Here is a 9,735-nt window from a genome sequence, read left to right on the forward strand (position 1 = left end):
CCAGGGAGGGAGAGGAGATATTTCAGTTAAGTGCCAATATGGATACAAGATACAATTATAAATGGATATAAATTGGCCATCAACAAATTTAAGTTTGAAATTAGATGAAGGATTCTAACCATCAGAGAAGTGGCGTTCTGGAACAGCCTTCCAAGGGGAGCAGTAGGGGCAAAAACCTAACTTGTTTCAAGTCTGAGCTTGATAAGTTTATGGAGGGGATGATATAACAAGACTACCTACAATGGCACGTTGCTGATCTGCAACTGCTAGCAGCTAATATCTCTATCGCTATGATGGGGCACTAGAAACGCTCTGAGTTACCACAGAGAATTCTCTCCCAGGTGTCTTGCTAGTGGGTCTTGCCCACATGCTCAGAGTCCAACTGACTGCCATATTTGGGGTGAGGAAAAAATTTTCTTCCTGGTCAGATTGGCAAAGACCCTGCAGAGTTTTCTCCTTCCACTGCAGCATGGAGCCTGGGTCACTTGCAGCTTTAAGCTAGTGTATGTTCTCTGTAACTTGAAGTCTTTAAATGATGATTTGAGGACTTTAATAACTCAGCCGGAGATTAGGTGTCTATTGCAGGAGTGGGAGATGAGGTTCTGTGGCCTGCAATATGCAGGAGGTCGGGCTAGATTATAGTGATGGTCTCTTAAGGTCTAGGAGGTTGGGCCGAGATGCCATCCACAGATGTATCTCATGTATCTCTCCATTTTCTCGGACCAGATGGATCTTGAGAGACATCTTTCACAGTTTCCTTGCTGAGATCCTAGTATCGATTGGAAACTTTTAGTTGTGTGGAATTCCTCCTGGTCCTCTTCTCTCTGGTAGCCACAGCATGACCATCCTTGTCTGTCTCTAGTCATGCAGAATACTGCCTTGACGTCTTGTGTCTGGTAGTTTCAAAGCCTCCTCTCTGACTTTCTCTCTCTGACTCCTTGACACCCAGCTACATTCTTCCTTGAACCTGGGGTACTAATGTTTCCCAGACCTGGCTGTCTAGGAACTCCTCACTTTCGCTGATTCTCAGTAGTGCCTCTACTTGTCTTTTCAATCAAAACATCTTTTTTTTCCAGCACAGCCACCAACATACATGGCATGAAAACACACTACCAGTTTCTTCATGTGTTCATTGTAAATCCTTAAATATGTTTTTCATAAGCAACTGGCAATTAGTTAACATTCAATACTATCATATTAATATTCTGAAATGCCTCTCGGCAATTCAACGTTGGCAGCTACTTAGCAAATCTGGGGAAAAAATGTAAACTTGTATTACATCTTATGAAAAGCAAGAAAGATGAATGTTAAATATTTTTTTCCGACTGTCCTTTTTTAGTAGTTTTGGTTTTGTATGACCCATCATGGCTGGGGAGGTTTGTGTATCCCTCTTGGTGCAGAGCGATATTAGCTAAATCATAATGGTGAGTCTGGGCATCGAATGGAGATTCTGGGATCTGCAACGTGACCCAACCCACAGGAATCCCTTAAAAGCAGAACACAATTATGCTTGAGCAGGGTATCAGCATGTTGTGCCTCTTGTTTCAATTGAGCTTTCTGATGACCCGTGGGGCTCTGGCATACTTAAAATCCCAAAGACCGAGAGTGTCCCTGACTCAATTTGTGCCAGAGCACTTGATAGGGCAAAGAGGAGATGTCATAGCAGGGCCGAGACTCAGATCTATTTGGGCTCCAAATTCAACTTTTTGAGTAGGGCTGGGGTGGTCATTTCAGGGAAAAGAAGTGTCATGGTGGTAGATGGAAGTATGGAGGTCAGGCGAGGTGGAAGGCTTGAGGGTATTGCTTTTTGAGTGAAGAGCAGATAGTATTTTAACTTTTAAGTGACTTTTGTTTATGCTGCTCTAATGTAGTAACTTAAATTTTTAACACTGTCCTGTTGGGGTGAAGACAAAATCTTCCTGAAACACTTTTCCTTTTTACAGTATCCCGGATTAATTCTGAGCCCCATTTCCATCATCCTCCACTCTTTTTATATAGCATCAATGGGAGGGAGAAGGGGCAACTGCAATACCTATCCTCTGTGTTAATAATTAAAGTCTGATTATGCAGGATCTTTAGCAATTTTCATCAGCCTCTCACAGGATCAGGCCCTAACTCTGGCTAAAGGCAGATGTTTTAGGAAGTTTCATGTTCCTTAATATTATTGGTCACACATCCCTGTTGATACTAAATCTTGTTAGGGAGGTGTTAAACATCTGTAGATGGTGGGGGCTCTCTCCATCCCTGGAATGAATCATCAAGACTGGAGGACTGAGACCAAAAACTACCGCCAGCCAGGGCTTCTGAGATGTTTTTTTTTCTCCTTTTCATTTTAATGGAGATATTCATTCCATTCCCATTAATCTGAATTTGGACATATTCCCTGCTTCTTTTTGGACATATTAATAGCAAATTTGGAAAGGCACAGCACTTTTTTTTTATTTTTTTTTTAAAAGAATTGGAATAGAAATCTCAATGTTAGATACTCCTCTTTCCCTTGTATTTTATTTGTAAGTAAAAATTTGTCTAAAAACATGTAATAATCCATTGCATGTAGAAAGGGTCTTTCATCTGAGTTCAAAATACTTTACGAACTTTATTTAAGAATTTCTTCGGGAGATACCAAGAGGGGGAAATAGAGATATAGAGTTTAATGACTTGTCCAATGCCAGTCACGAATACAACCCACGAATACTGACGAATACAACCCACGAATACTGACGAATACTGACTGCTCTAACCAATCAATAACACTCATGGTCTCCATTTCCTTCTCAGTAGCCTCCTTGTTTGCTCTGTGAATTGACGTTACATGGATACAGACTTTGGTGGCTCTGTCTCTTCCTTCCCCTCAACCTGCCTGCCATTAAACAAGGAGAAATAGCCATATAGCAAAATAGCCAGCTTTGTGCATGAGGAAACCAGCCACTGTGCAGAAAGTAAACAATGTGAAAAAGCCATTCACCCAAACTCTACCTTCCATACACATGGTCCACCGCCCCATTCAAACCCATTTAATGTGTATCATCCATGCTTTATAGCTTGCATGCCTCAAACAAATAAACAAAACCCCAAACAAAAAAACCACACCAACACTGTAAAACAAACTATGATTTCAAAGAGCTGCTGAAAATGAAAAGCAGGAACAGGCACCAGGAATCTTTCAACAAATGTAATTTAAAGGGCTCACTTTCAGCTCTCTGGGCATTTTGACAAGCATTTAGTGGGATTCAAGCAACTACTGAGTAGCAATGGGCAGCTGTCTCCCTGCAACTTGGCCATGCTGAGGTGGGGAGTGAGAGTTGTGTGGTGCACGTTTTGAGTCCAGCGCAAAACCATCTCTGGAGTGTGTGTGACTGCCTGTCATGACTTTCACTAGGCAGGGAGTCAACACCCTTTTCAGTAACGAGTCTGATAGTAAAACTGCCATTGCCAAGGCAAACAGCTCATTGTTTCCAAGGCCCTGGAGATCCCAAGGGAAGGGCTGCAGCTCCAGGTGGCTGAAATATAGGAGAAGGAGGGGCGGGAGAGAGGGGAGGCAGGACTAAAGAAGCTGGCCTGACAGAAAAGAACAGCTCTGAAAAAAGCAGCAGCCTCGCATCACAGAAAACAGATTTAGATTTTCTTAGAGCAGACTGTTACTCAGGTCTGACAATGGGGCAAGATTTTCTTATAACACAACTTTCTCCCTCGTTATCTAAGTGACGATAGAAGACAATAGTGTGGTGGTTCCATTTGATTAGGTAATAATCTAGTTCCTGAGCAGATAAACTGTGATAAAGAGGAGATCAAATAGCTTATCCCAACAAACGAGCTAGATTATTTCCTCATAAACTGAAGTGTGCCCTACTTTTACCATTACAATTAGAAATGGGTAGGGGGATATCTGCAAAATTTGGATCCAGATTCAGATGTTGACAATACCTCAAAAGTTCAGGGGAATATTTGGAATCAAGATTATAGTTCAATATTTTCTTCATATTTCAGATATAAGAAATGATAGACTTTGCCCTTCAACAGCAGTGCTTTGCACACAAGGATCTTAAGGGGATAAACAAAGATCAGTTAGTTAACTGAGTCTCACCTCTACATGTGGGAAGTAGGAAGCACTGTTCTCTCCATTTTAAAAATGAGAGAACCAAGACATTGGATCAAGCCCTGGATTTCTCAAAGACCATTGAAGTTTAGGAGAGTTTTTCTTAATTTAAATAAACTTTGAGCTAGGCCTGTTATGTGACCTCCCAATCTCCTTATTGGCGAGTTAGTGCTGAGTGCCCAAAATAATGATATTGGCACAGGCTTGGTAAACCGCAGAACTACATTTATTTATTACTGGGAGAAGGTATGCTAGGTCTGAGCACAAGTTAACTGAACTATGACTTGGTGTCAGAAAGGAAACCTCGAAAGCTGCCATTTGGGAGTCTGCACTGCAGGGAAGCAACCAAGTGCAGACCGGTGATGCCATGTAAAAGATACCTAATTTCAAGCTTTCAAAACCCCTGGACTTCTCCAGAGTGGCCTGGCTGGTACAAAACAGTTTATGAAACTCAGTGAAGAACTAGCAGTACAGCTCAGTTCTTTTGACCTATGTGGCCAGAAACAGAGCAGGTATTCTGCTTTTTTCACCTTTGGGACAGAGGAGGAACGAGCTGACTCCTTGATAGTGTTGAGGAAATTTGAACATTTTATATTCAAATGCAATATTATTTATGAAAGGGCTAGATTCCATGAGTGCATCCAGGCAGAGAGGGAGATGGTGGAGTCTTTTCTGAAAGATCTATATGAATTAGCAGAGACCTGCAATTTTGGGGCTACAGGAGATATGAGACTCAGACACAAATTTGTAATTGGGATTAAAGATTCAAGAAATCTGTCAATGGCTCCAAATGCAAAGCAACCTTACCTTGTGTGAAGCTATAGATACAGCAAGACATTCTGAAATAGTGAAACAGCAGAACTCCACTACACGTACTGAGAAAGTAGATTAATTTAAAATGGCGGCTAGTCACTCAGGCAGACAGTGTGAACAAATACCAGAAAAAAGGTCTCTCTCCTGGCAGAAAAAAATAACTGCAGGACCAGGAAACAAGTGTGGCAGGTGTGGAGGCAGCCACAGCAGGAACAACGTGTCCAGCCAAGGGTAGGCAATGTAATAAATGAGAAGTGCTGATACTTGCCTGGTTCTGCACACCTGGGCATAATGTATGAGAGGTTTCAGAACACAATCAGGTAGATTCCCTGTTCCTGGGATCTCTCACAGCACCTGCTGTGTTCCTGCAAGATGATGGTGGCATGTGAGCCTGACCCTTCTAACAGCCGAAGGTGCGCTCCCCGGAGCGGGGGCAGGAGGTGTGGCAACAGTAGAGTCCCTGGAGCTTCTACTCAAGGTGTCCACTGCTAGTACCCTGGGACCTGTGCCTGGCAGCCCAGCAGCGGTAGCGAGGCCAGTCACCACGGGTGGGGACGGATTGTCAGGGCGAGAGGGAGGGGCGGGAGTGTCTAGGGAGGGGGGCCTGGCATCCTGAGAGGGGGGTAGGAGTAGGTTTGGGGGGGTGGGAGGGAAGGAAGGGGAGGGGGGGGAAGGGACGGGGTTGGGAGGGGGAAGGACAGGGGGGACAACCGCTCCTCCCCACTAAGCTGAGTGCCGGGAATACAATACAAGGGAATATGGAGAGGCCAAACCAGCTGGGGGTACAGGGGCAATGAACTCACCAGCCCTAGGTGGAACACCGGCTCCTTCGGCTGCACAGGGGGGCAGGGGCTAAACCAATGTAGGGGAGTGCAGTGTATGGTCAACTAAAAAGGGGGAGCCAATTAAATGAGGGCCAGGAGCAGGGGGGAAGCAGCAGCAGGCAGGGGAAGAGCGGGGGCATGGGGCTGAAGCAGGGCTGGGAAGGATCAGGGGCAAACTGCTGAAGCTGGGCAGCGCAGGGAACAAACCAACACAGGGACCGGGGCAGGGCAAACAAACAGACCAGCACAGAGGTCAAAGTAAGGAGGGTGGGGCAAACAGACAAACCACCCAACAGACAAACCACAGGGAGGGAGGGGGAGGGAAGGGATTGGTCAGCAGGGGCAGCTATGGGGACGGGGGGCCCCCAAGCAGTGGGGCTGGGCAGGGGACAGCAGCAAGGAAGGGGCACCCCCAGTAGGAGGAAGCAGCTGGCCAGGAAAGGCTCTTCTGCAGATGGTGGTGGTGGTGGTAGCAGCGGAGGTGCTGGAGGGGCCACTCACTCACTTTCTCCCTCTTGGCTATGGGGGAGGCAAGCAGGCCGGCAGGGCACCCGAGCACCAGCGGTGGCAGCAGCACTTCCCCCAGCCCTCCAAAAGGGTATACCAGGGCCAGTATGTGAGCCCTAGAATGCTAAAGGCCCTTTTCCCTACAGGCAGAGGAGAGGTTACTGCAGGTCAATTAGAGACACTTGGACCCAATTAAGGGGTATTCCAGGTATACTTAAACCCTGCCTTCCCTAAAGCAAGGGGGGGGGGGGGAGACAAAGGAGAAGGGAGCTGCTAGAAGTTTTGTGGTCTCTTCACAAAGCTTCAGTGTCCACACTGCACTATAAACCTGGGGTTTACAAGTGCCAGGTGCGTGTCTCACAGCCATGCTAATGTAGACTTGCTGACTCTGGCTTGACTTGCATCCTCACTACAAAATGACGAAGTTTGGATCCTAATTACAGCTGGATTACAGCTAGTAGGGTCGTTGGATCAAGTCAGACTGAGTTGTGTGTGGGCGGAAGGGGGACTGGGGTTGAAATTTGAGTCAGAGACCAGGTTTAGTCTAGACAATACCATAGAATAATAGTGCTGCTAATAATATGATCCTCCCTGCTCTGCTACAGACGTTTGTGAACTCATCAACTGTTTTAAGAAATCCATAACTCAAGAGACAAGATTCATGTTCAGGCAGGTAAAATGCCATTCAGTTCAACTCATGGAAGAATAAATCCAAGTGCTTCTTTCTCAGTCACTCACTGGTCCTTGGACTCACCTCGGTGCTCTTGCCACCTTTGAGCAGGTCAGCACCAGGGAAGAAGCTGTGGAAATAAATATGTGGGATACTGAGTGGCATGAATGAAAGAGACGTTCCAGGGCTAGCCTCTCTGTTGTTGTTGTTGTGGAGAAGTAGACGCTTAACAGTAATTCCAGACCTCCATCATTATAGTAAAGGGGGCTCCACACAGCATTTGTGTCAGGAGACAGCTGCAGTTTGCAGGCCTTCAACCCTTGGCTAAAAAAATGACTTCTCTTTAAGTTCTGGGAAAGTGTTCCCGCTTTTGGGATCCCTGGTGAAAAGAAAGGGCCAAATCCTTGCAAAAATTTGCAGAGTGGAAAAGATATAATAAATTACATAGACAATGTGTCGAAACTTGTCTGAAGGTCTGATCCAAAGCTCATTGAAGTCAATGGGATGTTTTTCATTCCCATCAATGGGCTTTGGATCAGTGCCATAAACAGGGAAGCTGACCTTAGTGGAGTCATACAGCCAGACTAAAGGCATCAGTTTCTGCTAAGAAGTGAGAAATTTTTAAGATAGACAGAAAATACCTTTGGGTGTTTCCAAGAGAACAATGGGAGAAACAGGCAGAATAATGCTGTGAGAAAAGCACCAAAGATGTGCTGAAATCTCTTAAAACATTGCAGAAAAATTCTGCATTAACTCAGGCCAAAACACCCTTGCCCAGGAATATAGGGTCGAGACAGTCCTCGGCCTGTGCGGTAACCCAGAGAGAGGAAACCTGTTGTAAATATAATTTTGCAAAGACATGGCAAATATAATTTTAACATGTGCAATATATTGTGTTGACTATCATTAAAATATCTTCTGAAAGTAATACCCATATGTAGGGTATTCTTAAATATATTCATCATATTTATAGCCATGTATTTGGTGGAATGTACTATATACTTTTGCTGATGAGGCCACAGGTAATCAATAGCAGATTTGTATATTTTTCCATTGCTTTATTTGGTTAAACAGCCATCAGGATATATTGAATATTTATACAAGCGATATTTCTTACATCAGGTATACATATAGGTCCTGATTTTCATATAGGCCTTAAACGTTGCACTCACCTAATCCAAGAAAAGAAACATATCATGGGACTTGTGTAAAATCAAACAATATGCAGTTTTATATTGAGTACAATGAACTGCTTCTAGGCAATCTACAGACCAAGAATTATTTGCATAAAATATTTTTTGTCTGATAACTTTAGATAGTCAGTAAATTTGAGAAAACAGTAAGCTGCTCATGAACAATTTGTAAACAGGAGAAAAAGGCTAAATGTACAGAGTAAATTATTTTCTATGACTTATTCACTTAGCTTTGTTATACTGCTTGAATAATTATACAGAGTAACATTATACTCAAAATTATGCCGATGATTTTTATCTTCCTCTGAATTCTGGTGTTCAGTTCTATTTTTATGCTGTATGTTCATATCAGATGACAGAAGAGGAGGACATGCATTGCTGAGGGAGACCAGGACCTTCTTAACTCTTCTAAACTCTTCTTAACTTCTTAATTCTCTGCTTCACCATGGAAAAATGTAAGCCAATTGGCCACTGTGATTAAGTCAATGGTTGACGAGGGAAGCCACACGGGATCGTGCCCCTAGTTTCTATGATAGTACGCCCTGATCCAAAACCCACTGGAGAAGTTCAAACAGTCTCATTGGCTTCAGTGTGATTTGGATCAGGCTGAAATGGAAACCAATCCACTCATGCCCCATTGTTACGTTTTTTGGTCATGAACATGCTAATTGAAAGTATTCTATGAAGGAGGCTTATTTTTAGTACACATTAATGCACAATGACTTGCTCACTGTTTAAAAAGAGTAAAGAAAAAAGATGTGGTCCCTGTCATAGAATTTACAGTTTAAGGGCCCGGTCCAAAGGCCTTTTATTTCAATGGAAAGATTCCTTTTGACTTCAGTGGACTTTGCATCAGGCCCTTAATGAAACAAACATACAGCATTAACACAGATAATGGAGTGGAGTAGGGAATAGATGCATGGGGATTAAAGCAAAAGCACTATACAGAAACAAATCATGTAAATTCTAGTATTTTTAAACTGTGGTTACAGCCATTCAAGGGATTGGAGTTAGTAGAACATGCGGGGAAACCAATGGTAGAAAGCTGATTTTGAGGCAGGATCGGAAGGAGTGGAGTGAAGGTGCTTTGTGCACATGAATTAGGATGTTCTAGGTGTAGCGAGCTGTATGGAGAAAAAGCACACAATTGAGAGCGTGAGGAAGAAACTGGTCCAAGGGGGCAACAAGTGATGTGTAGCTAGAACAAAGGGTGTTAATGGAGGAGTGAAGAGAGATGAGCTGTAGGCAGGCAAAGCATGGCCTAGGGCTTTAAAAGTGAGTCTTTATGAAGAGACAAGAAACCAGTGAAGGGACTGGAGGAGTGACATTTTTAATGTGGCAGCAGAGAGAGTGTTTTAGCTGCTGAATGTTGGATAGACTGGAGTGTGAAAGAGGGCTACTATTTGAGTTCCACCCACCCACTGCTAAAGGTCCCTCCCCCAGCTTAAAGGGAGGAGCCACTGGACCCAGGACTCAACTGATTTCGTGGGACAACTAATACAAAAACAGAGACGGGCGTGAGGGTCAAAGGGTCAAACGGAGGGAGCCGGAACGCGACACCAAGCAGAGAACCCCGGACAGCACCCACTACTCCTGGAAGGTGTCAAGGGAGCCAGCGGACGCTGTCCAGAG

The 9,735-nt window shown here is 44.2% G+C and overlaps 1 long non-coding RNA gene across 3 annotated transcripts in view; it reads right to left on the bottom strand.

Moving 5' to 3' along the window:
- Positions 1-6,335, bottom strand: part of LOC137154674 (uncharacterized) — a 31,108-nt gene extending 24,773 nt beyond the window's left edge. The window contains exons 1-2 of one of the 3 annotated variants that reach the window (XR_010920276.1): positions 6,239-6,335; positions 5,178-5,274 (exon numbers count right to left, since the gene is read on the bottom strand). This is a non-coding gene — a long non-coding RNA (uncharacterized lncRNA). Of the gene's footprint in view, positions 1-4,903; positions 5,080-5,177; positions 5,275-6,238 lie in introns of those variants that run through there. The other 2 variants (XR_010920277.1, XR_010920275.1) reach the window with 2 other exon arrangements.
- Between the last annotated feature and the right edge of the window lie 3,400 nt (positions 6,336-9,735).

This window comes from Emydura macquarii, unplaced genomic scaffold (genome assembly GCF_026122565.2).
Source record: "Emydura macquarii macquarii isolate MOO-44397 ecotype Brisbane River unplaced genomic scaffold, CSIRO-AGI_Emac_v2 contig_1263, whole genome shotgun sequence".
In the NCBI taxonomy this organism is placed as follows: Eukaryota; Metazoa; Chordata; order Testudines; family Chelidae; genus Emydura; species Emydura macquarii.